The sequence below is a fragment of the Hypanus sabinus genome, unplaced genomic scaffold (genome assembly GCF_030144855.1).
Source record: "Hypanus sabinus isolate sHypSab1 unplaced genomic scaffold, sHypSab1.hap1 scaffold_1028, whole genome shotgun sequence".
NCBI classification, from domain to species: Eukaryota; Metazoa; Chordata; class Chondrichthyes; order Myliobatiformes; family Dasyatidae; genus Hypanus; species Hypanus sabinus.
Window position 1 is genome coordinate 76,879 of NW_026779080.1, and position 26,121 is coordinate 102,999.

A 26,121-nucleotide genomic window follows, 5' to 3' on the forward strand; every position below is an offset into this window, starting at 1 on the left:
TTCTGTGTCCTTTACCCTCACTCTCTCTCAGCTCCAGGTTGTTCAATGTCGGTCTCACAGATTCTGGTGCCGAGGATCTCGTCTCGGCTCTCAGTACAAACACATCACTGACGGTGCTGGATCTGGGATCAAACTGGCTGACAAACCGATCTGTCCCTGCTCTCTACCGCCTCATACTGACCCTCCCGATCGGATGCATGTTTGTGTTAATAATGTGATAAAATTTCAGCCGATCCGTGGGTTTTCTGGCAATATTTGTCAATGAGTGTTATTGAAACATTAACCCACTGTCCTGCTACTGACACTGTTGTGTAATATGTTTATTTCATCTGTATCCATCCATCTGTTTCAATCTGCAGTACTATAAGTTCAGTCAAAAATGGACGAAGGAGCTGTGATCTCTGCAGGAACCCAGTCCCGGACTGAGAGTGAGATTGTCAGCATCTGAATGTGTGAACTGTGGTTTGGGATTGGGACATTTTGGCCGCTTCCCTGCCGTCCCCTTTAAAGCCGTCCTCCCCTTTAACGGCCGCGCTCCGCGTTTCATTCCCAACTGTTCCATCGGACCCGGCTCCAGCCGAACGCTGTGACATTGAGACAGCCCCGCAGTGAGGCTCATTCCTCATCCTCGCATCACTCACGGGGTCAGACACACAGTGAAGCTCATTCGACATCGTCTCCTCAGACACTGAGTGAAACTCCCTGCACGTTCCATTAAGCATTCCGGGGATCACAACCACAAAGGAAGTCGGTCCGCATCATCCCACCAAACACGCCCGGGGCCTGACAGAGAGTGAAACTCCCTCCGCACAATCCATCACACATCCCTCGGGTTCAGACGCAGAGTGAAATTGTGTATACACCGTCCAATCACTCACACCCGGGGTCAAACACTAAGTGACGCGCTTTCCGCATCCTCGCATCAATCAATCTTGGGTTCAGACACAGGGTGAAGCTCCCTCCCCACCGTCCCATCACACTCCCTTTGTCAGACACTAAGTGAAGCTCCCTCCACACAGTGCGATCACACACTCCAAGTGTCAGACACAGAGTGAAACACCCACCCCACCGTCCCAACACACACTTCCGGGGTCAGACACAGGGTGAATCTCCCTCTCCCCCGTCCCAACACACACACCCGTGGTCAGACGCAGAGTACATCTCACTCCACACTGTCCGATCACACACTCCACATGTCAGAAACAGTGAAGCTACATCTACAGCGTCGCCATGGATGAAATGGTTAACCAAAAGATGAACATGACCTTCTATCCACATCCCCTCAATCGGAGCAGAGTAGATGTCGACAGGAAGCGTCCAACGCCTGTTTCAATGTTGGAGACCTCCTTCCAGAAACGGAGCGGTTGCTTGTGGTAAAAGGGTGTCAGGTGGTTAGCAAAAAAATATCAAAAATACACAATAAAAGTTCAACAAATTCAAGACGATAAAAGCAGAAAATACCGTGGAAAACACAGAAGCTATCCAACACATTACAGAATCCTACAACAGTTTAATTCAGTCTGATTTCTTACACAGGCAGAAAGCAGCGTTAAGAGTTATTCGTCAAAACCGTGTTTTACAATACAAACGCATGATACAAAAGGCACCATACATTAGTATAAATACGGTTTCAGAGGCCGAGTCCTACAATTATATTACGACTGATCGTTCATTGCAAATAGGGCAGTACCCGATCCCCGTCCGGATATAATATTGCAGGATAAACCATTAAAATCAACCTATAAAGAGGCATGGCTACCCAAAACACGCAGAGCACCAGAGAAATCAGTAAGGGAAAGTCATCTGAACTATGCTGGCGTGAAAGAGGGATATTAAATATTCTGTTCCATGAGCATTGCACTACATGATATCCTTCCACTTATGATATTACAGGATAAAGATGCAAGAACAACGTAATTAATAGATACAACAATTCCAGATAATACTCCACTTACAGAAATTCGAAAAGCGAAGATACCCGAAATATGTTGACTTGAAAGAGGAAATAGAAAGTCGATAGTACACGAATAGGGTAAACATTGTCCCAATATAAATATCTACATCTGGTATTATCCCTAAGTCACCACACAATGACATTAAACTATTACCCTGCAAAATCTATGTAAATCACCCGAAAGCCACAATGGTAATGATCACCAGAATAGTCCGAAAGTTGCTAGCAATTGAGAAATGATTGCGCTTTCCCATGTCCATACCTCAGGCCTTACCAGTTTTAGCTGAGAAAAGTGATAGTAAACTTGCAACTGTACTGGAGTGAATGCAGAGGAAATTCGACATGCAGTTTCCTAGGGTGGGAATTTATTCGAACTCGTCAGGTGGGATGACAATCTTTCCCTGGAGCAGAGTGGGCATCTGGGTTTTCCATAGGAATTTGTACAATTATAATCAGAATGCATGATTTCTGCTGTGTTAAATATTTCTCCAAAACGGTTTTCTAACGCGAAGGACAAGTGTAAGGTTTACTGCAAGTTCGTGCGGAATGTTGACTTTCTTTTCCGTTATATTCTTGTGCAAAAGATTAAAGCATAGGTGTCAAACTCAAGGCCCGCGGGCCATATCCGGCCCGGAGTACAATTATATCCGGCCCGCGAGATCGTTTTAGATGGATCTATTATTTTAATTGTTAATGGCCCGGCGATATGAAGCCTATGATTGTAAGTTAATACCAATCATAAAAATAATGGTTGCTCAGCAGTCTTTCTCATAAGAAACGGAATTTGTGAAGTGAAACACTTTGTAGTTATAGCAGAGGCTGAGACACATGAGAACAGGCTGAAAAAACGGAGGCAATGAAAGCTGCGTTCGCCCGCGTCCGACTGATCCGGCCCGCATGAAGCTGCATTTTGCCCAATCCGGCCCGGGACCTGAAATGAGTTTGACACCCCTGGCTTAACATGAACGCGCCCGACTGATCCGGCCCGCATGAAGCTGCATTTTGCCCAATCCGGCCCGTGAACTAAAATGTGTTTGACACCCCTGGACTAAAGTAACGAATGGCTTACATATCTGCCGATTTGGTCATTAATGTGCTCAGTTCCTGATCAGCCCTATCATTGTCTAAAGGGGTGTGGCTGTAACGGGAGCGGGAGTATGGTGAAGAAAATGCTGGAATGAGTTGAGTAATTGTGAGGAGGTGGAGGTCGCGGGCTGCGGATGCCGAAGAGTCTGTTCCCGTGCTGTGTCTATCTCGGGCTATAAAACAGTTTATTCCTCACCTCTGCCATGTTCCCCGGTGACCGGCAGTTCCATAGTAACAAGATGAAAACACTGCGACGGGCTCTGTGAAGATCTCAGATATTTTGTTCATTAACGAGTTGAATAATTGACGTGAAGGGATATTTCACTGCGCCGATGAACTGCTCTCTGAACTTGGACTGAGTTACCCCATAAATAAACGTGTTTGTGCAGCAACTTAATATCAGCAACATGCCTCCCGATTGTTGAAGTATCGATTCCGATTCATTGTAACTATTTGGATCCCGTCCGGCGATGATGTAATAAAGGAATTCGGTAACATACACCGACCACAGGATGATGAAGTTTCCGGAGATGGTGAGAAGTAAGATCACAGACCTCCTCCTGCTCTCCATCTCCGGGTCACTACGGTTCTCCGCCTTGCTCTGACCCCTCAGCCCCTTACGGACGCGACTAGTGACTAAAATGTGTCTGACTGTCAGAGCGTTGAACAGCAGTATTAACACGAACGGGAGTAATGGCGTTAGAACTGTGGTAAACCAGTCATATCCCACCCACCCGGGATCCGTATAGTAGCCTGGCTTCGTAATACAGTCCCAGGGTATATTGTCAATCACTTTCACAGAGTGATGTATGAAGAAGATGGGCACATTTTTAACACAGATCAGAACGCCGGTTGTTGTCAAAACCACAGCCGCAGTTTTCCCGGTGCAATACTTCGGTTTCCGCTTTTGACAACAGATGGCGACAAACCGATCAAATGTAAACATGACGGTGAACCAGACAGAACAGTCAGTGGCTGCCTCTGCCAGGAGAGAGATAGCACTGCACACGGGGGTGATGTCCAGGAAAGTCCCGGGGAAGTAATAATAACTGACACGCCACAATATGACCTGAAAGATGATGGTTAGTAGATCCGCCGTTGCCATGGCCACCAGGTAGCGCGTGGTGCAGATGGAGAGGCCGCACTTTCCCCGGGACAGGATCACAATCGCCACTAAATTCACTGGGGGAACAGCAAACAGAATGAGTGAATTACTGTCTCACCGATCAGTGGGTCTCAGGGCAGAGACAAGCTGGAAATTGAAAACCATCAAACTGTGTTGACAACTCATTTCTGGGGTTTAAAAGGAGTAATGCGGGAATCTCAGATCCCTGTCACGAATGCATGCGGAGTGAACGGAGAAGGTACTCCATAGTGGAAAAGGAACAGGGTTTGGGAAGGAAGCGTTATCAACGAATCGCCGAGAGCGCTTCAGAGAAATCAATATAAATCTCCCCCCGTCAGGTTTTGGACTGATGTGTAAAACCTGGGCAGCTCGGCAACTTTCTCAGTGATGCTGATTACCGCGTTCCTGTCACCTATGTCCTGACACTGTCACTGTGCAGCGAAGTCCCGCTCCCTCCACCTCTGTCCATCTACAAAGCTCAAAGCAAATTCAGTTCCACCGTTCCAATGCTTGCGTCTCCTTCTTGACTCCCCGTTTATCACACGCACACAGCACCCCCCACCTCCGCTTGGATGGGTTCCTTTAAATTCGGCAACTACGCTTTGCCGGGGTTCCTTCACCCGCTCTCACCGAATCCGATTAGAAGGTTTCAATGTTCGTTTTTGAGGTTTATGCTTGACCTGCTGAACTTTAAAGTACTTAGCACGCTAGTGCTTATATCATCAAAGACAGTGTTCGTACTCCAAAAGATCTGCCTCATTTGGGGCCGCTTGGAATTACTTCAGCATTATTCTAAATGTTTCAAAGCATATTGTACAAGAACGGAGTATCGCGTGCACCTTACCCCATCTGACCCCTAACGGACACCGCTGGGCTTGCTCTTAACTCCTGCTTCACTTCACGGATAACAGGGCGTGGTAATAAACCCTGGCACAAAACACGCACACAGGCCCTTACTTGACTTATATTCGGAGTCTGACTTACAAATGAATCGACCACTCTCCCCTGAATCTCAAAGACCATTCGTTTTCCGCGTTCCTCCAAATTTGCAGGTAATTCTTTAATCAAAGCCCAATACCTTGGATTTTGAATTTAAAGCACGTTGCTCTAATGAAACGGTATAAAAACAAATAGCCGTAAAGGTGGCGAGCGCGCTGGATTATCGGGTTTACTTGACAGCGACTTTGCATTGATAAATCACAACTGCCTGCTATGAATCTACAAAATGAATCCATCTACCCGATCTTTCTCTCTATGGCCGCTTCTGCTGCCGGTTTACTACCAGCAGAAGCCATCAATTAAAAAGCAAGGGAACTTCTGAACGAACACAGTGATTGGTCGCAATGTGAACACCGCACTCTCTGACACTCCGACATCACAGCGCTGTCTCTCACTAAACGAGTCCACGGACCGCGCACAGAAAACTTAAAATGTTAATTTGCTTGTGTTCTTACCGGGAACACCGATCACGGCAATGACCAAGTACGATATCTTCCTCACACGGTAAAAGGTTTCACGCATCCTGTCTGAGATTCACCCTGTCTTCTTGCTGTCCGCGATCTCGCTGGAGAAAGTCTGAGCTGACGAATCTCCCCGCTCATTCATTAATACTCGCTCTACCACAGGGACTATGTAATATCACACAAGGCTGAAGTGCTTTCCAGAAGCTGAGGTTAAAATAAACATGATGTCATTCAAGTAAACTCCCAGTTGTGATGAGTTATGAATAGCTTGACACGAAATTGCAAAATCTGGAAGATGAAGAAATGACGATTGGAGAAGTCAGTGAATGTTGTTGTGAAACAATCTCAGACTCATCTCTCGGTTTCATGATTGTTATTGTTGATCTTGTCCATTCCGAGCATCCATGGACTTGGTCACCACAGACCAAAGTTATACTGTCTATGGGCTGTTCTGTTTCACTCTGGGAATTGTCTCGGTTATAGATCTTGCAATAGAAATATAAAATAAAGAATAAGATGTTTGTACGTTCCTGTAACATAGTGAAGAACCTTAAACTAATATCACATTCAGGCTCACGGAGATATTTTATGCACGCAAACGTTTAATCAATTTTGCTGCAATACGCTCAATATTATCGAGGAACCAAACAGTTTAGAAGGCATCTTTGGAAATTATTAATCTGTCGACCTTTCTGGCCAAGATATTTCTTCAAATTAATTAACACTTGCTCGTACCTCTCCTCCATCAACAGAAGCGAGATTTCCCAGTGGCAAACAATTTTCTTTCCGATCCCCATTCACGGCCCGATATGTCGACCTGTGGTTTCCTCTCGTGCCACAATGAGGCTACTCTCAGGCCGGCTGTGCTACACCTCAAATTCCGTCCAGGTAGCCTGCAAACTCATGGCAAGAACATCGATTTCCGTTGAGTTCCGGTATTTAGCTTGCCCTTCCCTCTCCCCAAGAAGTTCTTATTCTGCCATCTTCCTCCTTCCTTTCTACCCCTGATGAAGGGCCTTGGCCCGAAACGTCGTCTGTTGGTTTATTCCCACAGATGCTGCCTGACCTGCGGAGATACACCCAGCGTTTTATATGTGAATACAATTGATATACATGCAATCTTTCGTGTAGTAAACCGGCGGCCACCAATGCTCGCACCGGTATGAAAAAAGTAATTCAACCGCCGTACACATGACCCTCGAATTTGTGTATATGTTTAAACCGACATAGCATCTGCATTCATTACATTTGTAACAACAATTGTTTGGCAGATGCGCTAAATTGCTAGCGTTGTTGATAGTGTTGTAGACAATGGCATTCACTTCCATTGTAAACACAACACAACATTGTTTATTCTGTTTTAAGTTTCCTAATATGCCGCCTCGATTATGTATTGAATGGTCTGAATAGAATGGCTCATGAGAAAAGCCCTTCACTCAATGGGTCGTCGGTTGTGGGATTAAATTAGTCATTTTGTCAGCGGGTCAGCGAAGGGCAGACAGGGGTCAATATTGAGGTACGAGGTTACCTTCCATGGGTGAGTATGGCTGGGATATCCACAAAGAGTGACGGGGTTCTCGGGAGCGCTGATGTGGACACGAAGAAAGAAATGGAAGTCTAAACGTCAATAAAGGTATGGAAGCATATTTACAATGGGACATCCAATACGTTCTGAACAGATGCCCTCACGAACGGGAAAAGTCATGATACAATAATATATAATAGTAGCCTGATTTTCTGCTCCCCGTGAGTGATGGAAGTGATTGCTGTGGAGCCGCTGCACAAGTGTTTCACCAGGAAATTGCCGAACGTGGAACATTTCCGATATCAGCGGAGAAACTGTCATTCTCTACTTGAAGCGGAGGACCAGGGGGTGTTTCACACAGAAGCTAAACTATTATTAGCGATATACAGTGGCTTGCAAAAGTCTGGGGCACCACTGGTCAAAATTGTGAAAATTGTGAATACTGTGAATATTAAAGTGAAGAAAAGTTGAAATTATTTCCAGAAGTCATAAAGTTAAAGATGAAACTTTCTTTCATCATTTTAAGCAAGATTAGTATCTTATTTTTGTTTTGTACAATTTTACAGTGAAGAATAGGAAAGGAGCACCTTTCAAAAGTTTGGGTACCGCAAGAGATTTGAGCTCTGAGGTAACTTTGACTAAGGTCTCAGACCTTAATTAGCTTGTTAGGGCTGTGTCCGGCCGACCGAGCCGAATGCACTTTCAGGGTTCACAATGATGTCTCCACTACATTGGAAAATAAAACACAACCTGGATTTGCTCGGACTGCGAGCATGGTTGATCCTGAGCTCATCACAATTTAAAGCTTAATCCACTGATATTCGGACTTCTTTCCTCTGTCTGGAACCTTCTCCACTGCCATCGTCGGCATAACGTTAATGAGGAGAACGGCATCTCATCTTCCAACTGGACACCTCACAATGATAGGGAACACACGGCTGTTTTTTTTTCTTATTCCGTCTGAATTATCTTTCGTTGTTTCTCCGATGACCCCTTCCTGCCCCGGTACCATCTAATCCTAAATAACGGCCAGTATTTCGCATAAAGTTCCATGTTCTAATTGATCTTTCACCGCTCTGTCATCTCCATGTTGAAAATTTACACACTTGTACCCTTGACTCAATCCCGTAGGTTAGGGTTAACGGGGTTTCACTTCTTACACTCTGCTACTTTGGGCTAGGAATAACGAGGCTAGCAGAACCAGGACAAATAACTGGGAATCAGGAGCCTGGGCTTGGACTCCGAGCCAGAGACTGGACAAGGACCCAGAACCTGGGTCTTGAATCGGGCTCGGACTCCAGAAACAGGCGAGGACAAGACGAGGCTACAGGACGAGGAGAGGCAACAGGACTGGACGTCAGACTCATGGACAGAACAAGGGAACCCAGCACAGGACGAGGGAATCCCAGCACCGGGCTGGGCACGGAACTCCTGGGCTGGGCGAGGCACATAGACAAGAGGAGAACACAAATCCGTGGCTTGGACAGGACAAGGATCTTGGACATGACAGGGACTGAACGAGACCGCGTAGCCTTGAATTGTTCGAGGGAGAGACAGGAACGCAGAGCCTGGGTCGAGGAAGAGACAGAAACGCAGAGCCTGGGTCGAGGAAGAGACAGGAACGGAGAGCCTGGGTCGAAGAAGAGACAGGAACGCAGAGCCTGGGTCGAGGAAGAGACAGAAACGCAGAGCCTGGGTCGAGGAAGAGACAGGAACGCAGAGCCTGTGTCGAGGAAGAGACAGGAACGCAGAGCCTGGGTCGAGGAAGAGACAGAAACGCAGAGCCTGGGTCGAGGAAGAGACAGGAACGCAGAGCCTGGGTCGAAGGAGAGACAGGAACGCAGAGCCTGGGTCGAGGGAGAGACAGGAACGCAGAGCCTGGGTCGAGGGAGAAACAGGAACGCAGAGCCTGGGTCGAGGAAGAGACAGGAACGCAGAGCCAGGGTCCAGGGAGAGACAGGAACGCAGAGCCTGGGTGGAGAGAGAGACAGGGCCGCAGAGCCTGGGTCGAGGGAGAGACAGGAACGCAGAGCTTGGGTGGAGCGAGAGGCAGGAACGCAGAGCCTGGGTCGTGGGAGAGACAGGAACGCAGAGCCTGGGTGGAGCGAGAGACAGGAACGCAGATTGGGTGGAGCGAGAGACAGGAACGCAGAGCCTGGGTCGAGGGAGAGACAGGAACGCAGAGCCTGGGTCGAGGGAGAGACAGGAACGCAGAGCCTTGATCAGGGAAGAACAGGGACGCAGACCACGGAGCCGAAGGAGGGACAGGAACATGGAACACCGAGCCGGGTACCCTCCTCGGGTACAGTACGCATTACACATTCCGGGACACATTACACAGAACACTGAAAACAACGAAACAGGTCCCAACGCTAGGTAGCGGCAAAACGGCCGGACCCACCCAGCGGAGGCGTGGACTTAATGAGACAGTTCCAAACAGGCCGGGGCTCCAGAAACAGGCAAGGCGAGACAAAGTTCCAGGCAGAGGCAAGGCTAGGCGAGGAAAGGTTCCAGGCAGATGCAGTAGACAATAGACAATGGAAAATAGGTGTAGGCCATTCGGCCCTTCTAGGCAGCACCGCCATTTACTGTGATCATGGCTGATCATACACAATCAGTACCCCGTTTCTGCCCTCTCCCCTTATCCCTTCACCGCGCTATCTATAAGAGCTCTATCTAACTCTCTCTTGAGTGCATCCAGAGACTTGGCCTCCACTGCCTTCTGGGGCAGAGCATTCCACATATCCACCACTCTCTGGGTGAAAAAGTTTTTCCGCATCTCTGATGTAAATGGCCTACCGCTTATTCTTAAGCTTCGGCCTCTCGTTCTGGACTCACCCATCAGTGGGAACATGCGTCCTGCCTCCAGCGTGTCCAATCCCTTAATAATCATATTTTTAAGGCAAGACAAGGCAAGGCGAAGCAAGGCTCCAGGCACAGTTTGCAGGGCAGGGCTTCAAGCGTAGGGAAGGAATGGAACTGTCCAACCTCAGGGTAACGGCAATGATGGCCTGACTTACCCATCGGAGGCAAGGACCGGGAGGGACAGATCTCACCGTAGGGTAACGGCAAGGACGGCCTGACTTACCCCACGGAGGCGAGGACATGATACCGACGGCACGAAACCCACACAGAGGCAAGGACTGGATACTGACGACAGAAACCCCACAGAGAAAAGGACTGGATACTGACGACATAAACCCCACAGAGAAAAGGACAGGATACTGACGACAGAAACCCCACAGAGGCAAGGACTGGATACTGACGACAGAAACCCCACAGAGGCAAGGACAGGATACTGACGACAGAAACCCCACAGAGGCAAGGACTGGATACTGACGACATAAACCCCACAGAGAAAAGGACAGGATACTGACAAGACGAACCAGCCACCAGACTCGAACCCAGGGCCACTTAATTTCCCGGGTCAAAGACGAGAATCAGGTGCCTACGATTAAGCCCAAATGAGACAAGGGACAGTCGGAAGACGCGGAGTCTGTAGTCCACGGACCGTGCTGTGAGCCGGAACGCGAATTTCACGGACAGGACCATGGCAGTTACAAAATAGTGGGGCAGCGTTTTTTGAGGTAATCTGAATTCGTTTACCAGAATTTGATCAGGATTGGTCGTTGTCTCCCTATCCAGATACTCCTGACATACTGCGAGGCTGCTTAGCGTCACTAGGTGCTCAAAGGTTTATAGGTTGAAAGGTCCAATTCAATTCAAAGAATTGTATGCAATATACATCCTGAAATGCATTTCCTTCTCCAACATCCACGAAAACAGAGAAGTGCCACAAAGAGTGTACGACGGTTAAACGTGAGAACTCCAAGTCCCCCCTCCCCAGCTCCCCTCTCCCCGAGTGCGGCAGCGAGCAACAATCCCGGCAAAATGCGTCAACACCACCACCGAGCTCAAACGTGAGGTCGGCAACAGCAAAGACACAGACTTGCAGTGACCCCAAAGACTTCTCGTTACATCCGGCATTCGACAAGCCACAGGGTCTCTCTCCCCCTAATAAGGGAGAGGGAGGTGTCCCCCATTTTCACGGCGAGTGGGAGACATAACAGCAACCGAGATCCGTGCCCGAAGACAGTAAAGCTCTAGGGTCTTCTGGCCCACAGCAAAAGTGTTTCCGGCCTCACCGGTGACACACGGGTCTCCTGCCGTGACGCCGACCCTCGACCCGGCCATCTTAGAGCCCCGAGATCTCAGGCTTCCAAGAGCGGCCGAGACTCTCAGGCCGAACCCTGGGCATATCGGATAACGGACACTTCTGATACTCCAGTCCCATTCCCGCAAAGAACCCAAGTCAGCGTGTAACTCCCGGTCAAAGTCTTCGAAAGAACCCTGAAAAGGAAAAATGAAAACATGACAGGTGGTAATAGAGCTGTTTCTGAAGATGCGTGCAAAGGAATCGTTTAGTGGCATCTTAACTCTGCCTCCACATGCGAGCATCTTGTTTCCGATCTGTGACCATTCTCCCTCTGAGGGGTAAATACACATTTCCCACCCGATCACGGTGCTCTTCATTATAACACATGTCGGGCAAACTAATTTAGACCACAGCCTTTCCAGCAAAAAATGGCTGCCTATCGTTGGCTGATATTCGTGCCTCTCTGAGCCACAGTGCACTGTTCATGTTCAGTGCTGGGTCCTGTTCTACAACCCTGTTATCATCTGGCATCTCAGAATTGTTCCCCAAAATGTCATAAACTTGCACCAAGTATTCTCTCCTCTTCCTCTCCACAAGCCTCACTCAGCCCCGCAGAGTTGTTCTCATTTCCCATTAGGACATCGGCTACATTTCTGGTGAGTCGCAGCAGAATTTTCCCTTGCCATTTTGAATCCGCCACTGCAAACCCCTTTTCGAATATGAATACCGGCGAAAATTATTAATTGGTGTCTCTACTATACATTCTTTCTCGCCGTCTATTTGCCTCTATTGCTCCTCTTGTTCCAAGCACTTTCTACGACAGGTCGATTGACCTCAGTATGTCCAGTGTCTGATTGTCGCTTGAACCAGTTTCAACCAAGTTGACCAGTGAACTATCTTGCTCATCTCTCTCCATCCTCATTTAATATTGAACATTCCTCTCAAATTTTCAATACACCTGACAGAGCCCTCTGACTTATAACCCAGGAATTCTCTACTGAGGCGAAAGTTTCGAGAGATTGGAAAGGTTTATCAACTTCTGCACTCAAAATTCTATCCTGAATTGTTCTCGAATTTCAAATCTAGACAGACCTCCCCTCTTATCGGTGCATTAACATACCGCGTCAAAAAAAACAGCAATTCAATAACACAATGAACTCACTTCCCTGTAATCCATTAGCCACATGGTTCTCTCACTCAATATTTGGGAAATAAAAGTCCCCTGTACCTATAACATCAATCTCAGAACTTGCCTGTTTGTATTGTAATTGAGAAGAAGGTAACGCAAAGTCTCAGAGTGGAGACTTCGCTGGTCATGGTGAATGAAGGAAAATAAAGAAGCTGTGATAACGATTTGGATGATTACTCATGGCACAATGTGAGGCAAGGAGATTAAACGAAACCAGACAGAAAGGATGCTTAATTGAGAATTGGGTAGAATGGCGGCAGCAAACTGAAGTTCAGCGGGACCGATTACAAGAAGCAATAATGTTTTCCATGATGTGGAGACTCTTCTTGAAGAGAGGCTGACACCTTAAGGAGAGGGCAACATATTTGCGAGGAGGGCGGGTGCGAGGAGCGAGAAATAATGCATTTGAATCAGTTTCTGCTGGTTTCTGAAAGAAGAATGAGTGATAAGAGGCAAATCAGCTTGTAGCGATGTTGAAGGATTGAGTGCAATATATACTGATTTAAATCAGGAGTGGTGCAATTCCTCATGGTTAAGACTATGATAGGCAGCCCACTTCCAAACATCTCCTGCCAGTACTCAAACAGGACTATGTTACCTTCTTCCAACCCCTTCCCCACATGCGACCAGTGAGAAAGTCGCAAAGGAAGGAGACAGGGGCAGGAATCTGAAAGCGGAATATAGCATTCACTGCATCCTTTCTGCCTCACCTGGAAGCTTTTGTGCCAGAACACCTCGCTGCCTTGTAAACTCTCAGAATTACATTCGCCACACTGGACTGTGCGAAAATACATGGATAGGTGAGCAAGTGAAGAATTAAATAATCCGTTAAGTCACTTCTAGGTATTAACAGAGGATACCGCTCGACGTGCTAACCAGACAAGCGCCAAGTACTTGACCACAGTTACGTCAGATCCATGAATGGTGGTCCAAGCGCTATAATTAATCAGCATTACATCGAGACATTTTAGAGCCAGAAGTAACAAAAATTTCGTTCGGGACTTTAGTGTGTCGCAGCACTGACAACATAGAAAATCTATGGTAATGTTTCATCGGTCTGTCATTACACCCACGGAGTGGAGACTCAGTATGGAGTATGGAGTAAGCATGGGCACTCAGTACAAAGTTATCGCGTGTGAATATGTAAGTGCAGGCGTGAGTATATGAGGGAGGACACACACTAAAGTACTATACCTTTAATTAGGTGATAAAGGCGATAGTTACGGACGGGATTTGGAAGGCAAATGTTCCCAGTAACACACACAAAATGCTGGTGGAACGCGACAGGCCATGCAGCATCTTTAGGGAGAAACGCTGTCGACGTTTCGGGCCGAGACCAGTACCCTATTAAATATATATTCATTCAGCGGTGGTTATGGGGATTGCTAACCATGATTCTATACCGCAAAACTTTCATTTAAATTACATCGTATGTTTGAGCGGAATTTAGAGGTCAGATAACGTGGAAGCCGCTGGGGATTCGGTGAATCGATGACTGCATGTTTTAAATTGTTGAATATCAACTTGAGACGATACACAGCCTCCAGCGTCCATATGCTTGAAACTCGAAAGAATTTCTTAAATGTTTGAATGACTCTAATTATTGCTTAGTTGTAAACTGTTCAACACTTAATGGTACGACGTGTTCTGCAAACGCTTATAATGTGAATGCATCGAGATTGTAAAATATTGCACGAGGACAGGAAGTTTGCGGGTTCCCTAGAAAAACAAGGAGAGGTAAATCGGTCGTAAATGAACGGAAAGCAGTCGTGTCTTTGTTAGGTTTGCATTAACAGGATGTTTGAATTAATCCTCTGTTTTATCACAGGATATGACTGTCTGGAAAAGTCTGGTTCTTTGAGTGAAATGCAATTCCAGGTACTGAGTTGAATTTCAGAGAGTGGGTCTTTCCGAAATTATATGAAGTGTTAGTGCATGTGGGCCGCAACCACCCCGATCTTTCTTTCCTCTGGTCCTTGAAATATTTGATAAGGGATTACATCCTTGTATTTAACTGTTTATTCTGTATGCGCCAGTTATCTACAACGGTTTTGAACGTAGAAAAGCGCATGTTTGCACTTTGTTTTGCATGTACGTGTGTATTTATATTGTGTTCTTTTACTTGTCTACCTAGTTATTGATTTCAGAGGGAGTCGCCGATTTCACACCGGCCAGGTAGAATCCTGGTAAAAAGGTATCCATGTATGATAAACCCACTATTCAAAGGGAAATTGGTATTAGGATAAATGCATTTGTACCGAATTAGGAATTTGATTTTGGGATTTTTGGAAAGCTAGTTCACTTGCCTGGTCAGACGTTAATTTGACCATCCTGCAGCACTTAGATAAACGCTGAATCTCAGAATGCAACTGCACGTTATACTGCCTCATCCGATATATTTGGATAGCTCCACCAGATGCTGCTAAATGTCGACTTTGGGGCCTCCATTGGAAAAGGTTGTTACGATGTTAATGTAGCATCCGCCCTGTTCTATGTAACGGGCGTACAGATTATACAGTATAACGTGCGGTCCCATCCTGAAATTCACCATTTTGCTGACATCAGTGAATTATCCAAGTGCTGCAGGACGGGCAGATTACAGTCTGCCTCTCTGAGCACTGTAACAGCAGAGTCGAGATAAACTGGTAAACTGTACTAACCTTTATACCTTCTTGCGGAACATCGCCTGTCCCTGTCCTCCAGGCAGAATTCCTTCCAATTACTATCTAATCTGCCAATTTGCTAATTCTGAGTCCACGAAACCAGGTTTCCCTAGATGGAAAGCCATCTAAGTTTCGGAACGTGCCGACCATGCCGAGCCCGGTCAAACACCTTACAAAGTTAATACATCCCACATCGACGTCGGACTTAAGCGGTATTTTTTTTTCAATTTCAAAGAAATCAGTCATGGGCATAAATGATTACCATTCATTACAAAACCACGCTGCCTATCCCTAATCAGAATACGTTTCTCGAGATACTCATTGATTCCCTCCTTCAAAATCCTCTCGAATAGCTTGCCAACAACTGACGGAAGACTCACTGGCCTGTAAATCTCAGGACAATCCTCACGGAATTCTTGGAACAAAGAAAAAAAAAACATTTGACATCCTCCAATCCTCCGGTACTACTTCTGTAGATAGTGAGACCACAAGTAGCATGCCCCAATTCGCCGCAATCTATTCGCCCGCTTTCAACAACGTATCTCCCTTCTAGCAAAGGCGAATGATTATTTTAATGTTTGATAAGTTTCCAGCGCATAATTGTTACCGTCGGTATATCTGTGTTTTGTTACGCTTAATCCGCATTAATCAAGGTCCCGCTCACTGTTGACTATATAAGTAAAGTATCATTAAGGGCCTTCCATGCACTTCAGACGAATGCTTACCATTTTATCTCTCAGCTCTACAACCCTCTGTCTCGTCACTCTCCTGTTCTTCTCCTACCTTAATGCGACTTTCCAAGGACGCCTCATGTCCCTTTCTAAGTTCATTGTTCGTTTCCGTCCAGGCTGCATTGTGACATTATATAGCCGTGCCTGATCGTTTCTTCCTGACCCACAAATATCTTTCTTTCTTCTTCTTGACGAGGTATTCAATATCGTTGTCAACCAGGTTTACTTTACACTACCGTCCTTACTTCGCCTCAGTGAGACAAGTCTTTACTCAACCCCAATGCAAGTCGATAAAGAATCACCTGTTGTGCAGTTCAAGGAGCAAACCGTCTCCCGAATTCGGCTCCCAAGCTGTTACCCAATAGCACCAATTAAATACAGTCTACATCTATCCCGGTGTAGTTATCGGACATTTCGAATAGTTGACCTGCGAAGAGATCTATTACCTGATCCTTCTCCTTTTCTGGTGCAGGATCCAGGAGGGATTGTTTTCCATTCCGCCTGTCCGATAATTGTGCCAGGACTCATTTCTGGACGCAACTGCGAAATTCAGTTATATCTAAACCCTTTAACGCGGGGAAGTGCCGATGAAATTTATCAAAATTTAAGCTGCCTGTGACAACAGCTTGTTAATATGGCACCTGTCCAACATATATATCTCCGCATCTCCGCGCGGTTTCTGTATCTATGTGTATGTATACACCACACACACACACACACACACACACACACACACACACACACACACACACACACACACACACACACACACACACAGACACCACCCACACACACAACACACACACACACACACACACACACACACACACACACACACACAGACACCACCCACACACACACCACCCACACACACACACGCACACACACACACACACACGAACACACACATATATATTTTATTTTATTTATTTATATATATATTTAATTTTTGGTGATGGGGTGCGAGTCTGTGGTCTGTACAGAATGCTCACAGACTAGTGATTGCTCCCTTTCTGCTCTGAGATCTACTCCCAGTCTATCAATAGACAGTCACTCCACGGTTCCTTCCCTTTCGGATTCTGCGTGCCTTCATACTCTCCCCGTGATTCAATGGGACTCCCTTTACTGTCTTTTATCGGATTCCATTTTGAAACATATATGAACCCGGGAAAGACCAGCAGCCATTCCTGCCCTTGCGGTCTTGCATAAGCTCTCAGTTGTGTGCTGGAAGGATAAAAAAAAGAAAGAGAATCTAGCGAACAGTCCGTAGCGGGTCTAATATTAGAAAGGGGAACGGATCAGGTTACAGATCTCTCCGCATGTCACTATTTCAGAACGACAGGGCAGAACTCTTCTTCATTTACCGTACATGGGAATATGACCAGGGAGCATGAGATGTATTGAACTGGACATCTGCGATGTGTGATGCCAACTGGCCAGAACATGAAATGGTAAATAAGGAGATAATGTACTGACGGAAATGCACAACAGATATGTGCAGATTGATCAGAAAATACTTACATGGGTTCAATATAGGCTTGTCTAATTGAGGCAAAGGATGATAGCGTAAAGTAACCCTTGCTGACAAGAAATATGGAACAGCTCATCAAGAGGAGGAAAGGTAGATACTTAAGGTTTAGGATCAGATAGGGTTATGGCGAGTCACAATGTAGACAGAAAAGAATTTAACAATGGACTTCAAAGTTAGAAGCGGAGTAAAGATGCTCTAATATAAGCGAGAACAGGAGGAGACTGTGGAAAGTGTAGGCAGATCAGAGGTAAAAGAGGAAAACTTGTGTCTGGAGTCCAAGGAGGTGGTGAAGCTCCTCACTGAATACATTGAGCAATGTGAACACAGCGTCAAAAGATAGATATGCTCGAACATGCCGACGCCTGAAAGAGGATGTGATAGAAACTTGGAAAACATGATAGATGATTCCCCGATATCGGAAGGGATATACTCCAGGTGATAGTTGATTCCCCGATACCGGAAGGGATATACTCTAGGTACTAGATGATTCCCCGAAATCGGAAGGGATATACTCCAGGTAATTTTGGAAGGCGAGCTCAGATATTGTTGAGCTTTTGGACAGGATATTTGTGTCTTCGCCGGCCGCGGAAGTAGAACTAGATGATTGGAGGGTGAAAATTCTATTCATTTGTTGTCGAAAAATAATAGGGATACTTCTTGGAATTATTGACCAGGGAGTCTTACATCAGTAGTGGGTAAATTACTGGAGGGGATTATTGAAGAAGCAATTTATGAGTATTTAGAGAAACGTTGTCTGGTTAAGGAAAGAACACATGGCATGTTGTCCTTTATGAGTCAGATTGAATTATTTGAAAAAGTGAAAATAAAACAAGCAGAAGAATCAGATCAGTCGATGTGGGTGCATTAATTACGGTCAAGTATTTGATCAGTTCCCCAAAGTGGACTCATTCAGATCGAGGGAAACCTGGCTGCGTTGATTCAGAATTGGCTTCCTCACAGAAGGCAGGTGATACAGTAGATAGAGTCAATTCTGGCTGGAAGACAGCGGGCAGCCGTGTTCCGCATGCAGAGTCGAAATTTCGGTACACTTTATAACTTTATTTCGAGTTTGCAGTTAAACTGCTGAAATAAGGCGGAGAGAAATAGTCGATTTAATCTGAACACAGAGCAGCACCTGGATAATTTATGGAATTAAGACTGACGACGTAAGCAACTCGCTGAGTGATTCACTGCACCAGCTAAACTGACCTGTCATTTACGTATTACAGGGCAAATGCTACATTGACTTCAAAGCACTACAGCTTAAAACCAGCATTTCGAAGTGTTCAGCAGCAGCTTTTGCTGCTCATTAGAATAACCAGCCTTTGCAAAATGCCAATTTCAAATTCCCAATTGAAGTGCACACCAATTTATCATAATGCCAATTTACCTCTGAATCGTGGTTTTATCGCATCGAGTGCAGACTCGCTCATATTTCGATCTATTTAACCCTGAATCCACATGGCCGGTGTGGAATCTGTGTCTCCATCTGAAATCATTAATAAATGAAACAAACAAATCTACACAAACTAAAATCGCAGCGAAAGCAAAGCAAATATGTAGGCTTACACTTGTTTTCCTTCTAAACCATCACAGGCAATTGGGGAATGCAGAATAAACAACTTCCAACGTTTCCATCTTCTCATGCAATAACCATCCCTTTACTCTGTCTCCATGCTTTAATGTGTGCGAGGCCAGAGGGATCGAACAGTATCAACGACTGTCTAGATTAGTCGGTGCTGTGAGACACTAAAGTTCTAACCTGGACATACAGTCTGTCAGCCATAGGAAACCACTGCACAGAAACAGGCTCTCCAGCCCGTCAGGTCCGGGAGGAATTGTTAAAACTGCCTACTGCCATCGGCCCCACCAGGACCGCGGCCATCCATATCCCTTTCATCCGTGGATTTCTCCAATCACCTCTTAAACGTTGACATCGGAAACACAATTATCATTTGTGTTGGCAACACTCTGACCACCCTCTGAGAGAAGACGTTTTCACTCATGTTTCCCTTCAACATTTCACATTTCACCCTTCACCTATGATTCTCAGTTGTATTCTCGCCCAACATCAGTGGATAAACCCCGCTTGCATTTACACTGTCTATACGCCTCATAATGTTGTATACCTCTATCAAATCTCCCCTCTGTCTTCTACCTGCTCGGAGATAAAACGCTGTCATATGTAATCTTTCCTTTTAATTAAAAACATTAAGTGCGTCACGGCACTAGCCGTGTAATTTTTTTCTGCATTATTTTAACTTTATTTCCATCTTTGCCGCACACAGTATTCCACATTAGGCCCCGATAAAGCCTTAAACAACAGCAAAGTAACGTCACAACTCCTGCACTCAGTACTTTGGTCTATGAAGGCGAATGTGCGAAAATCTTTTTTTCTTACGACCCTGTCTAACGGTGGTGCAACTTTCATTGAATTATGGAATTATTCCCAGACTCGTCTCTTCTATCGTCCTCCTCAGTGCCCTATTTTTCATTGTGTCAGACCAACTCTGGCTGGCCCGCCAAAGTGCAAAATCTAACTCTTGTCTGTGTTAAATGCGATCTGACAGTTTTCAACCCATTTTTCCAGCTGGTCCAGATTCCGCTTCATGCTCCGGTACTCTTCATCACTGTCGACTGCACCCGCAATGTTGCTGTCATCGGCAAATTTGCTGATCTTGTTAACGACATTATCATCCAGATAGTTGATATAGATTACAAATAACAACGGGCGCAACACCGATCCCTGGGACACTCCACTCATCGCAGGTCCGCAGTCAGACAGACATCCATCCATTACCACACTCTAGCTTCCCCACAGCATAGCCAATGGCGAATCCAATTTACTACCTCATCGTAAAAGCCAAAAGACTGATCCTTCCCGAGCATCCTCCCATAAGGAACCTTGAGAAATTCTTTACTGAAGTCTCTTTTAGTCGGCATCCACTGCCTTGCCTTCCACACCATTCTTGGTAACTACCTCGTAAAGCTCTGTGAGATGGGTTAGACATGATCTACTACGCACGGGTCCATTCTGACTATCGCCAATGTTCTTGTTTGTCCAGTTACTTCCCTTCATACCCCATGACCAGCGTAGTCTGAACAACGAGGACAATTCATCATTACATAATACTTGGCGAGTCCATTCCGAGCAAAGCTATCGAGATCATCCTGCGGTCGGGACTGATATTTATGGCCTAATATTTTTTTAATTCTCCTGCACTTTATTATTCGACGCATTGAGAGTAGTCTGGAAGAGCAAGGCGTTGTAGCTTTAAATAACTAATCGATTTACTTAACTATAGCAAGATACGGTACGCTCGGTCGAACACAGAAGATGGAATACTTCAGCACAATGCACAAGGTTCTGATAGGATTTCAACTAATGTAAGTTCGATCTAACACATCCCCCGTGCATTTCAATCAGAATCAAAGGTTTAAAAGGTACAATTGAAGAATCAGAACAGATTTAATATCACAGACATACGTCGCAAAATTGTTAACTTTTACGGTAGCAGTACAGTGAAATACAGGATAAATAAATATAGAGAAAACAAAACTGAGATACAGGTGGTAGCGGGGAGAAAAAGCTGTTCCTGAATCGTTGATCCCGAGCTTTCTGGCTTCTGTATCTCCCTGCCGGTGGTAACACTGTGTAGAGGGCACGTCCTGTTAGTGGGCAATGTTAATGATGGGCGCCGATGTGACAATAATCATCCCTTGTAACAATGATCAATGAGATACAGAAAATCTGTATTTACCAACAAGTATCTGCTATTATTTCTACTAAAACCACGTAGAGTTACACACTGTCGCTGACAGCAATATCGCGGGTGTAGTCGACAGTGATGAATAGTACTGGAGCGTGAAAAGGAATCTGCACCAGCTGGAAAATGGGTTGAAAACACTTAACAAGTAGCTACACCTCTGAGCATTGTCTCAGGTTTATTGCTCTGATTAGATTGTCCCAGAGTCAAGAATCAGTTCAGAGTCCACGCCCTTCACATAACAAATGGCGATTTGTTTGAGAACGGTCTCAGGTTTAGCAGGTCTTTACCTGAAGCTCCCTGTGTCCACATTCAGTTCCTCTGATTAAATTATTCCAGTGTAAGAATCAGTTCATAGTCCAAAAAATGGGGGAAAACAGAGATAACTGGTTTGTCTGCTTCCCCTGTCCTTGATCAGTCTGTAGTTTCTTTTGGCCAACAATGTTTTATGAGCCATTCAATCTGACACGAATGTATCTTTCTTGTGTCTGATGTCGTCTGTATGTACAGGGGTGGATGATGGAGTATTTGCGGAAATGACGAGAGCTGTAGGGGTGGAAGGGGTTTACAGAAATACGGTGTGATATAGAGGTTGGAACGGTTTTGTTACGTGCCCTGTAACGGGTTAAAAGTATCAGCATAAATGGAAGACACCTGGAGTCTGGTATTGCCACAAATAAAACACTGTTCAATAGTATCTACGTAATCTCGTAATATAAAACCAGATAAATCAAACAGGTTAGCAGAGTTTATGCAAATGTAAGTGTATAAATATGAAACCGCAAGCTTCTTCAGCTTAGCTGGTCTTACGATGGTACAGGAATGACGTCAGTTCAGTTCGTGATAATAAGTTGAGTAGAATTGAGGAGACAGAGAAAGACAGGTGATTTGTTTTCCAAGTAAGCTGATATCATTGACCTTTCCGTTGCCTTCCGAAGTCCTGTTAAAGTTTTGTGATCACACAAAAGTGTACCGCCTTCACGCAGTAAAGCTATCAAAGGTTAAACACACCGATAACATTCCACCGGTCACCCCTTTCCCACACTGCGATCAAAACCCAGCCTTTCGTGGGCACTGAAAATTCATCCAGTCTATTTCTTCTGCATTTCTGTCCGTGACTTCTGTGTGTCTGTCTGAAAAGCCAGTTGACCTTGAATATATCCCAAACATGCTGAACGCCAGCTGCCCATTATATAGCCACGCCCTTCCGTAACCATGGCGACTCACAAGCTGCTCGGTTCTCTCTCTCTCTCTCTCTCTCTCTCTCTCTCTCTCTCTCTCTCTCTCTCTCTCTCTCTCTCTCTCTCTCTCTCTCTCTCTGTGTCTCTGAATCGGTGTACACCAACTATCTCTCTTTTTAAAGGCACAGTCATATTGTATACACCTTAGCATCTCGTCACAGTCTCGTCACAATTCCAATTGTGGGATTGAGCTTAGTAGCAAAGAGGCAATGTTGCAGCTATATAGGACCCAGGATCCCACTTGGAGTACTGTGCTCAGTTATAGTTGCCTCACTACAGGAAGGACATGGAAACCATAGAAAGGGTGCAGAGGAGATTTACAAGGATATTGTCTGAATTGGGGAGCATGCTTTACGAGAATAGGTCGAGTGAACTCGGCCTTTTCTCCTTGGAGCAATGGAGGATGAGAGGTCGCCTGATAGAGGTGTACAAGATAATGAGAGTCATTGATCGTGTGGACAGTCAGAGGCTGTCCGCAGGGCTGAAATGGCTCGCATGAGAGGGCATAGTTTAAGGTGCTTGGAAGTAAGTCCAGAGCAGATGTCAGGGGTAAGTTTTTTTTTTACACAGAGAGAGGTGAGTGCATAGAATGGGCTGCCGGCGGCTGTGTTGGAGGAGGAAACGATACGGTCTGTTAAGAGACTCTTGGATGGTTACATGGTGCTTAGAAAAAGAGGGCTATGGGTAAAGCCTAGGTAATTCTAAGGTAGGGACATGTTCGGCACAGCTCTGTGGGCCGAGGGCCGATATTGTGCTGTAGGTTTCCTATGTTTCTAAGACGACGGTCACTGGGTTTGTCCCACCTTCCTTTAATTTGCACTTAAAAATCTATCCCAAATGCCGATTGGCTACTAGATGATTGGTCACCGATTGCTCTATTGCACTGCCGTGAGATGCCCCTCGGACAATGAGCCTTATTGAAGTCCCCTCCTCTCCAGATTTCCGATGTCCAGGTTGGCCACTAGTCAAAGCTTCCGGACTTAACTCTCAGTGATGACCGTGTCAATACCAGCAACATGACACTGGCAACCGAGTACATTCTCTTAGACACGACACCTGCCAAATCTAATGCCACTCCCCTTCGCACTACATATGGACTGTTGTCTATGTATGCATATTGATCTGTTGTCCCCACATGTTCATTGATCTCTTTCCCCCTCTGCAATGTAAATGCTCCAGTTAAACCCATCTCCTGCATGTGTGCTTCTACTTGATATGTAGTTACACAAACACAATGCAGGCTGACATTTGAGTACAGAAATGATGACCATAAGTTTCTCTATTCCTCCAACCCTGAGACAATTTCAGATCTTGATTCTTTGTTGTTCTCACAGTTCCATTCCAAGAGATGCTTCTGTCTCTTTCACATTTTGCAAGGGACATGTAAGCAACGGCAAGAAAAGAAATGCACAGATAGAACTGTTACTAAAAATTTTATTGGTGGCTTATTATACAAATGCCCCAAGTGAACATGCTGGGCCAATCTGCACGCAATGCAAAAGGACTGCTCACTTGGAATAACTTTACAATTGACTTAAATTGTTTTGCTCCTGTCAATATTGTAATGTCATTATGGGTGCATTAATAATTAGGCTGAGTGATGACACCTGGCGGCTTTTCAAACATTTGTAGAGTATAGAAAGGCACCAACTCTATAAATTAATATAGCCTCCAATATAATTTAGGAATTAACCTTCTTGCATTGCATAAACAACTGATTATCACATGTGCACAAACTGCATTACATTCCAACAGTTGCTACATTCTCTCATGACTCATGTGGTCCTTTCCGTGGATGCAGACTTCTGGGGAGCACGAACACACTTCAGATTGGCATCATGCACCACATCCCACATCAGTAGCAGTTCGAAAGTCCGAAAACGATGCACTAGCAGCAACTCACGGTAATAGCAAGGATTGAAAATTCATCCTGGGTTGAAGGAACCCTGGCTCCAGCTGTCCTGAATCCGCTATGGGAGTGTGGCGCGAGTCCAGCCTTGGCCAGACACATCCCCCAAAATACATCATCAATGGGGAATAGTTCAAGGTCTTGGGCTATGTGGTAAATGATATGAGCTGTATACACAGACATAAGTATGCCCGCTCCACTAACGTATGGTGGGTACGACTTGATGGTGGTCACTATTTCTGGCACATAATACTTGCTCGACTTCTGGCGAATTGGCCCAAACCCATAAACGAGATTGCCCACAAACAGGTGTTGGTGAACCTTCACGCCTAGCAAGTAATCAACCATGTTATCGGTGTTGGCAAATACATCATCATCTCCATGGAAGATGAATTTAGCACTGGGGCAAAATTCACTGACCCACTGCAGCGACTTGTATTGTTTGAGGGTGAGGTTGAAAAAGGTATCCAAGAAATCCCATTGTAGGATATCTCTGTGTTCTTTGTTTTCCATGGCTAACAGCTGATTCAATTTCCTACTTTCATTTTGGTCAGGAGAGACACCGGAGATAAAGACTCTCTTAATTAGGACCCCTTTGAATTCGCGTTCCTTGCCCCATGTCTTCCTTACCATTTCCCGCCGATCCAGGTTGAAAGGGTGAGATTTGATCACCAGGAGCAGGAAGACATTCTGAGATCCTTCTTGACCACCACATTGGTCTGGGACATTTTGAATCATGTCAAATTCTCGACAGTGTTTATACATCAAGTAGTTTTTTATGTGCTCTTTCTCTTGATGAAATGAGGACAGGTGCACCAATGTCGTGTTCGCGTGGCACTTTGGCTTGAGCACTGATTCAGTTGCATCAGCAGTAACAACCTTGGGCAGGTCATTGCGATGAAAAGTTTCTGCAACAACATCAGTCTCTCGACATTGGTCATTATCCCAGAACATGAAGAACAATCCCAGAGTAATCACAACACCCAGCACTACTTTCTCATGGAATCGCCGATGTCTTCTCATCTTTCACCTGAAGTACAGAAAAAATGGATTAATTCAAAGAAAACTTTACATTTACATGATGCTTGAGAAGAATGGGAAGTTTAAACTGTAATGAAATTCACTAATGCTTTGAAATATTGACCTTAAAATGGTGGTGAGGTAAGGAATACGCAGAGCCCTACACGCTGCTGAAAGTTTAATTAACCTGAAGCATTCCATCCCAGCAGAAAAACAAATCTACCTATAGGATACCATCTCTGTCATTAAACTGAAAATCGCGTAGTTTCTTTCTGGGCATTAAAGATGTATGATTCCAAAGGCTTTATTCCACCTCGCTTCAGAGCTCTCATCACTCCTCTCGGGGCTTAAACTGAGCTGGGCCAGACATAGCGCAATATAGCACAATGCAGACATTTTGGTCCATGATGTTGCACCGACCTTTTAATTTGCTCCAAGATCAGTTGATCCCTACTCTCTCAAATAGCTGTCCATTTTTCTTTCATCCGTGTCTATCTGAAAGCCTCTTAAATCACACTGATGCATCTACCCTTATCACTACCCAGGCTGTGCATTCCATACAACCACCATTTTCTTTTTGTTAAAAAAATACTACTTCTGACAAACCCCTATACTTTTCTCTAATCACCGTAACATTATGACCCCTCATATTAGTAATTTCTGCCCTCGGAAAATGTTGTTTGCTCTCCATTCTATCGATGCCTCTTAGCAGCTTATACACCTCTATCAAATCACTGCTCCCGCCCCCCCACCACCATTG

General features: G+C 45.3%; 1 pseudogene; it reads right to left on the reverse strand.

Moving 5' to 3' along the window:
• Positions 1–24,207: 24,207 nt before the first annotated feature.
• Positions 24,208–25,364, reverse strand: LOC132386140 (N-acetyllactosaminide beta-1,3-N-acetylglucosaminyltransferase 3-like; annotated as a pseudogene).
• Between the last annotated feature and the right edge of the window lie 757 nt (positions 25,365–26,121).